Genomic DNA, 15,397 nt, shown 5'->3' on the forward strand with positions numbered 1-15,397 from the left:
TTGGATGTAAATTGCTGTAAGTACTATTTGAATTATATCATTTTAATTATTTAAATAATATAGTTAAGTTTGACATATTTTATATTTAATTTATTTATGATACAGAACCATCAGTGCTGTTCATATGTGTCTTTCTTCCTCATAGCCAAATGAAATATCTTTCCAAATTTTCTTACATAAATTACAGTTTTGCAATAAAGCCTACTTTTGGATAAATAAAAGTCACTTTACACTGCGAAGAGATGATATGATATATAGAGAGCCAGGTACATCACTCATTCATTCACTCATGTGGCTGAGCCCTTCTGGAGAAGCTGCCAGTTGGGCAGCTTTAAGAACTTCCCAGCATTTTAAGGAACCTGAAGGTTCATACTGTGTTCACAAGAGCCCTCCAGCGGTTCTTATCCTGAGCCAGATAAATCCAATCCATGCCATTCCATCCTATCTCTCTGAGATCAATTTTAATATTGTCCACCCACCTATGCCTTGGTCTTCCCAGTGATCTCCTTCCTTCCAGCTTGACTGGATGCATATTACTTGTATTATAAAATATTCCTTTACTGTTAAATTGTATCAATTTATTGACATGTGCTAATGTTCCTGCGCAGAATTATCAAAGATGAATGAAGTGAAGAGTTCACATCCAGAGGCCTTGCTCCTGCAGGTATATTATTCTCTAGTAATATAAAATTTATGAAAGTGAAACCAAGCTTATTTTGCTCTGGAATTAATATGCTAATTGTGAGACACCAGTTAATGAAATACAAAATAGTCATACATATATACTTCGATCCCAGGTCTGGTCAAGTGGGATTTGTGTTGGACAAAGTGGCGCTGGGCCAAGTTTTCACCGAGTACTTCGGTTTCCCCTGCCAATCTTCGTTCCACCAATTGCTCCACAATCACCCTCACCTATCATCTGAGGCTGGTACAATAGGCCAGAAGTGGCTGCAGTACAAGGGACTAAATCCCACCCCACTATCGATATAAAAAAAGTTTCAGTAATAGCAGGCTAAGATGAAAAATGTCTTTGCTGTAGCTACCATTGTATCTATACTTGAGAACAACTCCGTATTGAAGGACACCCCAGCATTCTTCACATTACGGTAACCACTACTGTAGCTGCTATTCTTCTGTTGACGTAACTCATTGACAGTTGTGGTCAAATGGGTACCAGTCCGTTTTGTTACTCGTGAGATTGTGGGTTCAGATCTTTGCCAGGAGACTGATTGTCTTGAGGATTTTGAGGGGTTCTCTGAGCCCTTTGAGGTGAATGGCAGGACAAAACCTCAAGTCCAGACCATGGCCGCTTGACTTCCGCATTGTTTCCAATTCCTTATTCACTAACCACTTCACCTTTAGACGCTGTATAGTCTAAGTTAGGAGCCGGGGTAGCGCAGTCGGTATAGCGACTGGATACGGGTTGGACAACCGAGGGGTTTGAGTTCTAGTCCCAGTAGTGTCAAGAATTTCTTCTTCTCCACGTCATCCAGACCGACTCTGGGGTCCCCCCAACATCCTATCCAATAGGTACCGGGGGCTCTTTCCCCGGGGGTAAAGTGGCAAGGACGTAAAGCTGACCACTCACCTCCAACTAGTGCGGGGGTCAAGAAAATATGGATCTCTACATCCACTCCCCATACGCCTTCATGGCGTAGTGCTAAATTAGTTAAGTACAGCGATAATTTTACCTTTTATAGTTTTAAGTTACTGATAATTCTTTAAATAAGCTACAAACAACATTTTTGTTACCAATTTTCCTCTTTTTTTTTTCAGGTATGCTTAGTTTTGTGCTGCAATTAATACGCCCCATTCTGCAAGCAGTTGAATTCTTCTGTTCACAACTCGTTTCCTGTCCCACTACAGTTTCTTGTCCTCTCTTGCCTAGCGCATCAGTTATCGACAGTACGTCAGTGTGTGTGTGTGTGTAAAGGCGCGTCCACATTACTCATGCTCGTGCTCGTGGACGATATGACAAGTCACGAGACAAGCACATTTTTAATTATTAATTTAAAAATTATAGCCAATAAATTAAAATATGACTACAGCCTACACACACTAAGAGTAAATATACGGATTCTCAGGCGCCGAAACCTGGCGAGCAACTGAAGTAGTGTGGACGAAGATTTACGAGCACAAGTAAAAGCCAGACGAGTCTCCCGACGAGCACAAGCCTGGCGAGCACGAGTAATGTGGACGCGCCTTAAGAGGTTAATTGTGGTGACAGTATAACTGCCTAAAAGGACGGTGCATTAGTAAAATACAAGATATAAGTAATTAGTTATAAGTTTATTTCCATAATATTATGTGAACTTTGCGTAATGACAACCTAATCATAACATACAGTTTTAGAAAAATACTAAATATGTATTTCAGGAAGCACCTTTGAATAACCATCTTTCATAACAGCTGACGACAGACTATTGTCGGCAGATAACAAACGCATGAGCACTCATAACCTTATCGAGCTCTATTACAATTTCATTGTATAGGCCTACATAGGCACATAGTCTTAAGTACTGAGTACAGCTAATAGACAAGTCTTGTGGGATTCTCGTAATAAGATTTTCCATTCAAATTTTAACAAAATTGTATTTAAAGATCACTGCCTTCTGGAATGTGAGGTGTATTTGGTACGTAGGCACCGTAGTTTTGGAGACACCTATTACTTACATCTCAAAGATAAGCTAATTTAGAGGGTAATTTTCTACTCTGAAGACGGAGGTAGCAGATTTCTCCGAAACAATGGAACCTAGAGGACCTCAAATCTTATAACTTAAATTATTATTGTATATTTCGTTTGCTTTCTTTATATTAGGTACATGGTAACTGTTCCGCAGACCAAGGCCTTGGAATTAGTGTTTCCTTCGCAAATCCGAAACAGAAAACAAGATATTTTAACTTCATAAACTCCAGTCTTAACTTGTTTCCGGTTTAATTTAATCTTGCTAAACAATTACAGTATTATGGGATGTGACTTCGTGCAGTCTGGAGGACCATCGCCAACCTTTAACAGGAAGTCACTGCGTCCATCGAACTAACGGGACTCGGGACCGAGTCCTTCTGGAGAAGCCAACAGACGCTCAGCCATTTAAAATATTTCTCAAAATGTTATGGAACCACGTTCACAAGAGCTCGTCGCAGTCCATATCCCGAGTCAGATGAATCCAGTCCATACCACCCGATCTATTTATCTAAAATCCAGTTTCTTTTTATCCACCCATCTGCGTCTAGTTCTTCCTAGTAGTCTCTTTCCTTCTGCTTTTTCCATCAAAATCCTATATGCATTCTTATCTCTCATGCGTTCTACATGAACTGCCAATGTTATCCTCCTTGATTTGGTAATTTTAATTATACTTGGCGAACAGTTGAAGATATGAAGTTCCTCACTGTACTGACAGCACCGGGAAATAACCCACAACAAACAAAAGAATGCACTAAATATACGAACATACGTTGGAGGCAGCAAGAGATCCTGAACCATTGAAAACTACTACCAGTCTACACGGTGTCCTTACTCAAATAACGTTGTTTGACTTGGTAATATCGGCAGTGCCAGATTGAACTGATGCCGTTGGGGTTGCTGTTCGAGGGTGAGGGTATGGTTTAATGACGATGACTGTGGCGGGGGAAGGTGGTCATGTTTGTGGTGGACATGGGGCTGTAAGGCGGTGTCCCGCACATCCAGTGCAGCACAAATTGTCAAGCGAGTATTCATAAATTTTCTGGCCTGTTCACTATGGCTGATATTTGTTCTGTACCAGTAAAACCAATCAGCATTCTGAATGTTTACCGGTCGTGTAATGGAAGAAAAGACCTGCCTCTTTCATTCTGACCAGCTGCAATTTTCCTCAACTCTGCGGGAAAGTTTCATGAACGTGTCCGATTTTCGTTCCTGTAGGGACAAGTGAAGTTACAAGTGAATTCAAACTACACACGCTCCAATATGCCCTTAGCTACTGTGCAGGTAAACGTCGAGCCATTAAACTGTCTCCACTCTAGTAGATTCTAAAGGATTCTGACGATGGTGTACAATACTCAGAATTACTAGGTTTCTGGACTTTGTCCATCATCCGGTATTCTAGAAACCAGAAAATTTGGTTTCGTTAGCTAGATTTGTAGCATAAATTTCTACCTCCTTTTCTATCCTAGTTTCACGCATGTGAGTGCTTTATCACAATTATGTTTTATGTTTTCCTCTTATCCCCCGCCGATTTAGCCTGGTCTCCTAGTGATTAAATAGGTATGTAAATCTGACAGGGGTTGTCCAGTGATCGAGGTTAGCTCTTTCTAAGGGGTCCAACTGAGTAGGTGTCGTTCCCCTCTCATCTGAGGACGGAAACAGATCCAGTTTCCGAAACGTCCTGTTTTCTAGTTTGTAGAATACCGGATGATGGACAAAGTTAAAGATACCTCAATTCTGAGTCTCCACCATATTTACAACTTTTCATAGAACAAATGAAATCAACAAAGCCTTTAGTGTAGTGACGTTCGAGCATAGACTTCTACTTCGTGTTGTTATGAGTTCTGAAGTAGTTACGTCCTTATGTATGCCTAAATCATTATGTTGATCAGGACATTAGTCAGACACAGCAGATCCAGCAGATACCAGGTTCGAGGAAATTATGTAACATCAGAAGAAATAGAATCTTCGTAGTAACTAAACCTAAGTTAAGAAAGAGCCTTATTGTAAATTTGATTTTTAGTGTCTTGTGAACCAATGGCTTACTAAACAAATACTCGTAAACGTACTTATTTCCTGCAGCAAACACCTTCTAAAGTAACTGAGAGGCCCTCGCAACCGCTACCCTACAAGGAAAAAAAGGAACGTCGTAGCGTTTAGTCCTCAAGCGAACTATACCGACCGAGCGACCGCCGCTTGCTGGCGAAGTTAGTGCCTACTTTTTGCAGATAGCGGGGGTCGTGTGGTCAGCGCAGCGGATTCCCACGGCCGTTAATCTCGGTTTTCTAGATCGGAGCCGCTATTTCCTTGAAGTGGCTCCTAAATTATCCTCACGGGGCTAAGTGGACTCCGTTCCAGAAGAGCTACTTCTTCAGAAAATCTGGTAGCGCCAGGAATCGAAAACGGAACCTCTGGATCTGTAGTCAGGAACTCTGACCACTAGACCACAGACGCGGGAAATACACACAATGGAGTGAAACATAACAAGAAAAACAGAAAATAATGTAAAACATTAAACCCAAAGATACTAGGCAAAATGAAAGCTATATGCTCTTGTAATGAATCGTTAAGGTAGTTAGATAAAGGTAGTTCAGTTCAATTCGATTTCTTTTTCCTTGGCACTACAGCCCCAGTGGGCCTAGGCCTATCTCCATGAACTTCTCCGTTCACTTCAGTTTTTCTAGATCTTACACATTCGGTAGGACTCCTTGGGCGGGTGATAAGCTCGTCGCAAGGCCTCTACCTGTACACAAACACAGAGAAATGCACACAAACATCCATGCCCTGAGTGGGATTCGAACCCCCGATCCCGGCTTCCGAGCGAGCGAAGACAGTGCACGCCTTAGACCGCTCGGCTACCGTTACCGGCTTATTATTTATTTACATGCTAATATAACAGCATAGGAATTCATAGAGGATATTGGTGGCAAAGTAAGATGGAAAGAGACCACTGGGGAGACCAAGGCGTTGGTCGGTGGACAATATTAAAATTGATCTTAAAGAGATAGAATGGGATGGTATGGACTGGATTGATCTGGCTCAGGTTAGCCCAAAGGCCTGTTAACAGAAAGCAAGAGTAAAGAAAGAAAGCGAAACACACAAAAGTAAAATACAAAAGAAGGCAATTTACGTAATTTGAATAATAACAATAATAATAATTCAATTTAATATTTATTTTCATGCTGAGCTTAATATCCAGTGGACAGTTACAGAGTCAGCACAAACAGAGACCAAAACAGCAACAGAGCAAGCGCAGGAACAAAACAAACGAAAACGTAGAAAACCGATCAGTTAAGGTTATTTATATTTAAACCCGAGTTTCTAAAAATATCTGTAGATTTAGAAACTGCATTTGCAGCAGAAACTCATCGACCTGAAGGGCAGTGGTTGTATGAGCAAAAATACGTGTTAAATTTACTTACGTTCCAAGTACGAACACAAATGCCGACTGTTTCGAGGGTTGGACGGGAGGAACATTTAGCTCCTCTGAAGAAGTTTATTAAATACAGAGCATCAAAGTGAAGAATTATTAATTTTTCCAATAATTTATTGTAGTGATATTCCACATCTTGAAAAATATTGTGGCAAAGGGTTGCAAAATTATAACAATATTAATAATAGTTATTTACATTTTTACGTGCTGAGCTCAACAACCAGATGTCAATTACAGAGTCACCACGAATATAAACAACAGCAATAAGACAAGAGAAGGAGAGAACAAATAGAAACAAAGAAAAATTGATGACGCTGATAATAATTGTAATAATCATCATTAATCGTCATTAAAGGGAAGCTGATGCTGCATTCAGTAGTCGATGATATTGTGACGCGTTACCTTACGGCCATCACCGCGACAACCGCTACAATCGGAACGGACACTTCCACGGCAACGAATACGTGGAAATTGGGGAGTTCCCGCAGCGACAAATCGTAGCAACGAATTGTCGTTGAGTAACAACGGATGAGACGGAACGCGTTACCGGTTTAATCTATATAAGGAGCGTTCCCGTAACAACGGACTGTCTGAACAGCGGTAACAGAACCGTGAGGAATGGTGTCTGGTATCCAGTCCGCATAACGCCTATATAAGCAGAGCTTACGACACGTGACAACTGGTGTCAGAAGTGGAATTAATTCGGATTAATTGGATGAGTTCGGATTCTGAGGCGAATGTGGAAGAGTTATTAGACTAACGCCACCTCAAGTGTTATAACTGTAACGCCACACGAGCTAAAATGGAGTCACAGCAGATGATGGAACTGCTGCTGAAGGAAATCAGAGCTGGCCAAGAAAAATCGGACGCCAGACATGAGGCCAATATGAAAGCATGGCGAGAAGAGGTGGCCGCCATGAGAGACAAAAGGGCGAACGACAACCACAATGAGTCCTTGGCCTGCCAAGAGATGGAGGCACATCAAGAAGAGAGAAAGCCAACCTCACTGAACAGGAAACCCGAGGCGGCAGAACGACGAGAGGTCCCCAAAGAAGACGCCGAAGTAATGCCGGTCTGAGAACCAAGAAGAAAAGGCGTAGGGACTGAAAACTGGCTGCGGAGCGCCGCCGCCAGAAACCGAAAAATTCAACACGGGAAAATTTTAAACCCCAGAAGAAATTGGCTGTCGCCCGCAGAGGGACAACACGACGTGAGAAAGTGACACGGAAAACGCCAATCGACCGAAGGATGTCCCGTTGCGCAACAGTGGCACGATGCAAGAGAGACATCGTGAAGAAGAATCTTACTCAGGGAGCTGGTGGATTCCCGAGGAAGCGTTTGGTCACGGCCGACAAAAAGATGACCCGTTATGTAAATGTGGCACAGCACAAGAGACTCAGACCTCAGGAAGATCATTCGGAGTCACTCACAAGTCCACATAAGGATGTGTCGAAAAGGAAACTAGAAGAACTTGAACGCGGGAGGACGACAGAAGAATCCGTCGTGAAAGGAAAAGAAGTACACGTAGAATGACACTGACTCTGACTCTGTACAGAGTATGGAGAACGAGACAATCTTGGGATAGCCGCCGCCAGAGACAGCTGAGATCGAACCACGTCCAAGGATAGTTGAGACGTCCCATTGGAGTATTGGGCCAGAAGTCAAGTGATACTGCAAGTGGTGATAATTGTAAGGTGTTTAAGTGTGAGTGTCCAATTAAGATTCGCTAAATCCGAGACCCACGTGAAGTTATTTGTCGCGTGACATACTCAGCACGTGACAATATGATTAACCAATTCCTGCTTTTTACCGTCATCTGGTCTAACCGCATCTGTTCACACGTTACCATCACACTGACCTACTGGATACAGAAACTGTGACCAACAGACTACGGTTGGGGTGCAACACGAATTTGAACGTATTATCCAATTACGTAGTCGCAATAACCTCATAATCACTCTGTTTGGGCCCCTTTCCCCTCTAGAACCGCTATGCTCCCTCAAACCCACCGGTTCACTCAACTCAACCAAAGCAGTACTCACCCCTCCAAGCGGCATCTCTCTAAAAGGTAATTGAATTTAATTAAGAGAAGACTGGTAGTCACAGAGGCCACTAGCGTGCACTGCTGTTCAACTCTGAGTGACCCCAAAAAGAGAGAAACAAATCACTTCTGAATTTTATTGGATATGTGGAGTCGTACGGTCTCTGTAGCCACACGCCCATGTCTGAGCTGTAATAATTTTGGTACCTGATTTCTGTCCCTCTAAAACAATCAAATAATAATACTGAATATGTTTCTGAAAGAAGGGCATAACGGTCCTGGCAAATATATGTTTCAGTACGAACTCCGTGGCCTGTAGTCCGCAAGCGAACTATACCGGCAGAGCGACCGCCGCTTGTCGGCTAAGATAGTGCCAACTTTTTGCGGATAGAGGATGTCGCGCGGTCAGCACAACGGATTCCCACTGCCGTTAATCTCGGTTTTCTTGATCGGAGCCGCTTCTTCCTTGAAATAGCACTTCAATTACCATCACGAGGCTAAGTGAACCCCGTTGCAGGCCCACTACTTTTCGGAAGATCTAGTAATGCCGGGAATCAAACAAGGTATCTCTGGATCTGTAGCCAGGAACTCTGACCTCTAGACCACAGGGACGGTCTTTCATTACGAACAGTCTAGGAAAGTAGGTTTCAGATTTAGGCTGCGCCATTGCTCAAGCGGTTAATCGCTGGCTTCCCACCTCGGCGGCCCGGGTTCGATCCTGGGTCTGGGCAAGGGGGATTTGTGGTGGAAAAAGTGGCTCTGGGGCAGGTTTTCTCCGAGTACTTCGGTTTCCCCTGCCAATCTTCATTCCACCAATTGCTCCACAATCACCCACACCTATCATCTGGGGCTGGTACAATAGGCCAGAAGCGGCCACAGTACAAGGGACTTAGTCCCACCCCACTAGCAATAAAAAAAAAAAAGAGCTGTCCTGGCAATGCACCAGATTCGCCTAACAATTTGTTTGAAAGTTTTCTGCAGGTTTCAACTTTGTCGTCGTTCATAACAACTGTTTAGCTGGCATGAACGTAGTGTGTGCTGTAGTTCCCAGGACCGCAGCTCTCTGTCTTGTCTAATTAAGAGATTCCGTAGTTATACTACCTTGACTTCATATGATAAAAGGGTCTTTGTCGAATGAACACAATTACTGGTAACAATTTGACGGAATGAAATTCGAAACATTACACAATTAACCTTTCCCTTTCTGTCTGAGCTTTCACTCTCTATCTGCAGTTTGCCTCTTGTCATTCCATCCTCTCTGTCTGGCCTCACTCTATGTAATTTACGCTTCAGTAAATGTTGTTGGTGTGTATAGATAGGTGCTAATGTAGTTCAGCATAAAATGTAGGCGTGAATGTGAAAGTGGCTGATTAGCAGTTTAAATCAATATGGGATAATTAACTGCTATTGATTTCAACAGAATTCTGTTCGATCAACACTCAGTTCTACGTGAATAGTGTTTAGATGTTCATTTCTGAAATAACATTGGATGTATTCTCGATATAATGGTGTTTCCTGGTTGCAAGTTACTCTTAGATGCGAAATGTTTACAAATTTCACAATGCGAGATGTTCGATCAATATATGACTATTGTAAGGGAAGCAATGAGACAGAACTAGAAGTAAATATCTGAGCATTAGCATTAAGGGAGTATTCTGCTCGTTCTTCTCAAGGCCTTGTTTATTTCTTTTCCACGGTTCAACCAAACAAATTTTAGTGAAGTATCTCAAAATAAACTGTGATTGAACCCATTTCAAATCTCTTCATGCGTGTCGCAGATCGGAAAAATATTTTAAACTTCCAGGCAAAACAAGTAACTTGTCTGATAGTGCACGGAACTAACGAAATACAGTCCTTCCTTGCACACTTGTAGTTGCTTAACTGGTCAAAATATCCTCACATTTCCTACGTTTTCTTCATTACTGTGCACATCCTAAAACTCCCATTTCTGTTTTTAATATTATTCTCCAACCCACGGTTAAATCTCCCCAGTTGCTTCTGCCTTTCGTGTATTCCGACTGAAATTTCTTATGTATTTCGCCTTTATTAAATGTATGTTATATTCCGCTTCCTATTTATCCTTTTTGATTTCATGAGCATTATAGCACTTCTTGCTAAATAAAAATTATGAAGCTCACCATTACGTAATTTTCTACAGCTTCTTGTTACTTCATGTCTCTTAGATCCATATCCAGCTCAAATAATACATCGCTTATCACTGTCTGAAAGAATGCTACAAGATAGTTTTCGCATGACTACCACTTTGCTGTTCCACAGTTTACAAAAAGATGTCCCAACAAAAGTTGTATTCGACTTCTGTTAACAGTTTTACATAACCTAATCGAGACTTTAACAGCAAGAGATTTATGACACTAGAAATATATGCAGTAGAAAAGCAGAGTTACTCCTCACGCCGCGAACACTACCTTCTCCTTCAAGGAGCAGAATAGGATGAAACGTGAAGTGCTCCCTGTAATAAGCATAACCTCCACACGATCGGGTTTGTTCGCGAACTGACAGCCGAAATATGACGAACGAAGCACATGTCGGAGTTTCGTGTTGTGCAAACAAGAGTAACCTCATTGTCCTGTGATTGTAAGTTTCCTGATGAAAGTGATGTGATTCTAGTTTGATACTGTGTAAAATGAAATCACACGAAATGTGTTTCAGTAGTTGTATTTATAGTAGAACCACAGTGATTCACAATAGTGCTATACAAACTTGATCAAGATACTGGCATGGTGAGACAGTTTGCTTCATGCGTCAAACGGAGTAGCAACATGGCTGGCTTCAGGTAAGATGCAGACTATCACGTAATGAAGCGTTCTTTTATTTAGTTAGGTTCTGTGGAGAAAATTCACTAATTGAAAAGGGCTTGTAAACTGCAAATTGAGTAATTATGCTGGAAGAGAAGATTCAATAAAAGAATTTTTCGTAAAAAGTTATTAGATTGCAGTAAACAGGCACAGGTATTATATGAGGTGATCATGGGAGATCACTGTCTTTCTAGTGTTACATCATGTACCCTGGTAGACATATACCAATGTATCAGAGGAATGTACTGCATACTTCTGAAAGAGAGAAGGGTTTATTCTGAAGCCTGTGGCAGCAGGTTCCGCCAGAAGACCAGTAAATGCCTTCCAGACTAAACGGCGTCACATTCCAGAAGATAATAATCTGCAAATATTATTATTTGTTTACTGCATTCCCTCATTTCTTTTTGAGCTGCTACTTGCCTGTCAGACAGAATTTATCCTATAGGTAGCACCTCTTTGCTTCCTCTAAGGATATGTGTTGGGTTTACATTTAATTCTGTAGGGCACGCCATAGCTCAAGCGGTTAGTCGCTGGCTTCCCATCGCGGCAGCCCGGGTTCGATCCCAGGTCTCAAGTGGGATTTGTGGTGGACAAAGTGGCGCTGGGGCAGGTTTTCTCCGAGTACTTCGGTTTCCCCTGCCAATATTCATTCCACAAAATTCTCCATCATCATAATCACCAGGGGCCAATCAGTTGCCGGCGTGCCGAGTGGACCCAGTTGGACTCAACTAGGCGAATTTAAACAAAAAAATTGCATTTGATCCTGATTAAGACTTTGTTTTTTAAATGCTTTTTTTGTTGCTAGTGGGGTGGGACTAAGTCCCTTGTACTGCGGCCACTTCTGGCCTATTGTACCAGCCCCAGATGATAGGTGAGGGTGATTGTGGAGCAATTTGTGGAAAGAAGATTGGCAGGGGAGACCGAAGTACTCGGAGAAAACCTGCCCCAGCGCCACTTTGTCCACCACAAACCCCACTTGAGCAGACCGGGATCGAACCCGGGCCGCCGCAGTGGAAAGCCAGCGACTAACCGCTTGAGCTATGGCGCGGCATTTTAAATGTCTACATTTGTGTATAGCTTTAGGGAGAGCTTAGTTGGTTTGAAAATATAGATTTTTATAACACTCTGATCATACATCAGCTTCTAATGTGTACGTGTAAAATTTATAGCGTCCAAAAATATATCTTGCATGTGAAATGACAGCTTATGGAAGGAACCATCACCCGAATTTTAGAATATATATTTTTTAAATTTATAGCAGTAACTAATATTTCCGGAATAAAATATTCTGTTTCTGTGTTGAACATAACATTAACTGAAACACAACAGTCGACTGATATAAAAAGTAAGTTTTCGTAAAGTTGAAGTAAAAGAATTTTGTACATATTTGTCTTTGGATGGAGCCCTGAATATGGCAGAATCTCTCAACATACGTATAGACCTCATTGTAATGCAGGATTTGTTAGCAAGCGTTTGCCATAGGATTTAAGAAGGGGGTTAACGTATCTAAAAACTACTTTTTTTACCATTAGTTACTTGGTTAGTTAGTTGGCTGTTGGATATTTGTTGCAAAATATTTACATTTTAAGTTCACTGGTATAGTTAAAAATCAGGCCGCGCCATAGCTCAAGCGGTTAGTCGCTGGCTTTCCACTGCGGCGGCCCGGGTTCGATCCCGGGTCTGGTCAAGTGGGATTTGTGGTGGACAAAGTCGTTCTGGGGTAGGTTTTCTCCGTACTTCGGTTTCCCCTGCCCATCTTTATTCCACCAATTGCTCCACAATCACCCTCACCTATCATCTGGCGGTGGTACAATAGGCCAGAAGTGGCCGCAGTAAAAGGGACATAGTCCCACCCCACTAACAGTAAAAAAAAGTGGTTAAAAACCAGTGATTTAGCTTGAGTTGTGTATTTTATAATTTAGATAGTTAGCTAACTAGATACTTAGATGATTGTGCGAGCTATCTACGTGTTTTTTTTTCTTGGCACTACAGCCTGGGCCTACTTCCATGAACTCCGTTCACTTCGGTTTTTCTAGATCTTACACATTCGGTAGGACTCCTTGGGCGAGTGATCAGCTCGTCGCAAGGCCTCTACCTGTACACAAACACAGAAAAACGCACACACATAAACTAAACATCCATGCCCTGAGTGGGATTCGAACCCACGATCCCGGCTTCCGAGCGAGCGAAGACAGTGCATGCCTTAGACCGCTCGGCTACCGTGACCGGCTTATCTACGTGGTTAGGTAAATAGTAACTTTGTTAACTGGCGTATTTAAATAGTATCCTAGATACTAATTTATACCTGATTTCCTAGGTATGTAGATAATTATTTAGTTACTGAATCACTTGGTTACAGAGGCAGTCGCATGGACACTTCAGTATTTAAGCGTTTAATTCTTTGGTTGATTTCCTATTCAAGCAGTTACGTACTTAATGCATTTAATTACTTAGGCAGTAATTAGCTAATAAGCTAGTTAATTACTTAATAACTAGGATTTTTCTTTGTCTGTTAGATTGCTGTAAGTGGCAGTTTCCTAAATATTTAATTACTTTACGTAACTAGTAGGTTAATCTGCCAGCCTTTTATTTTAAGTAGGTTGGCAGGCCACACATTAGAACGTCTTGCAAGCAAACGATTCGTATTGATTGTATTACCAACTGCAGCAAATTAAAACTTATGATGATGTGATGGCTTATAATGGTATAACTTTTATACAAAACTTACGATGTGACACAACTAAACATCTTGCTGATCTCACAAACCTACATTTTCTTGTTAATTAAGGGAAGTGAGTTCAACAAGACAGAGTGTAAGGTGACTAATTAGGCCGCGCAATAGCTCAAGCGGTTAGTCGCTGGATTTCCACCGCGGCGGCCCGGGTTCGATCCCGGTCTGGTGAAGTGGGATTTGTGGTGGAGAAAGTGACGCTGGGGCAGGTTATCTCCGAGTACTTCGGTTTCCCCTGCCAATCTTCATTCCACCAATTGCTCCACAATCACCCTCACCTATCATCTTGGGCTGGTACAATAGGCCAGAAGTGGCTGCAGTACAAGGGACTCAGTGCCACCCCACTAGCAATAAAAAAGAACGTGAATATTAGTTATATGGGGGAATGTGCAAGCAAATAACAATAATTTAAGTATTACAACGACATTTGCTAATTTATAAGATTTGAGGCTTTCACGGCGGTGACTATGAAGAAAGCAGTTTTCTGGGATTTGGCACCGTGTATATGTGGTTTTAACCGACGTTTCGGAGGAACGTATCGCCTCCATCTTCAGGGTAGAAGAAAAAATATAAGAAATCTGCAAGACCACCACATATACACGGTGCCAAATCCCAGAAAACTGCTTTCTTCATTTGCTAATTTGTTTGCAGTTCATTTAATAACGCTGCCAGAAGTTCAGACCATAGGCCTATAGCACGTCGAAGGGCTGGATGATAATAAATAATGAATTTGAAAAATTGTGACTGAAAACGAATATGGCCTGATTTTAAGGTACTGCTCTGGTATTCGTCTCGAGGGATCAAGAAACGCCACAAAAATACATCTGTCAGGATAGCTGACGCCCCGACCAAGATTCAGTTCGAGTACTTCTCCAAATACAAGCCGGAAACGATGGCTTTGGAGTCAGTTTGCTCGGTTCTGCGTTGCACTGCACTGCACCACAATATATAACTGGTTACACGATTGCTTTACCTACATGCGAAACCTGCTCAGTTGGCTCGGAAGGAAAAAAACTTTCGGTCGGAGGTCACACGATCAAAGTTTGTGCTGAACATACTACCAGAGAAAGCGAAATATTGCACGTGCGAATCAGTTTCGATGGCAATACAAGGAATTCTTTCGAGATGGTACGTTTTCTCTTTAACATGTGGACGACGAACAAGGTGAAGAATTAGTTATGTCCTATAACTAATGTTCACAGAAGTATATTGTGACATGACGATCGATAGCCGGAATAGCTAAGTCAGAATAGACGTTTATTGCTACGCAACGACTCGGTAAACACATTCACGCGGCAACGAATACGCAAGTAACAATCGAGTAATTTCCGTTGCTATGCAACAGCGCTGTAAACACACCTTCCAAATATTAGAGATGTTGTGTTTCTGTGTGGTCCTTGCAAAGTGATTATAAAGAGTTCAGTTGAGAAGTAGTAGTCGAGTCGAGTCGAGTTCGAGACGCCAGCCTGCCGGGATATGACCTTCGGAGCAGAGGAATGGAATTAAGTCGAGTCTTCGGAATTGGCAGTTGTAAAACAATGGCAAGAAAGGAATTAGGCTGTGAAAAAGAAGAATTGATGTTTGATTTGAAGTGACACCGAGACTGTTATTAAATCTGTTGCCAGGATACGACTAGTAAAGACTGAGAACCCTAATGCGTGCGTAACGGTGAACTGTAAAGTGTGTAGATCAT

The sequence above is a fragment of the Cryptotermes secundus genome, unplaced genomic scaffold (genome assembly GCF_002891405.2).
Source record: "Cryptotermes secundus unplaced genomic scaffold, Csec_1.0 scaffold661, whole genome shotgun sequence".
Classification (NCBI taxonomy): domain Eukaryota; kingdom Metazoa; phylum Arthropoda; class Insecta; order Blattodea; family Kalotermitidae; genus Cryptotermes; species Cryptotermes secundus.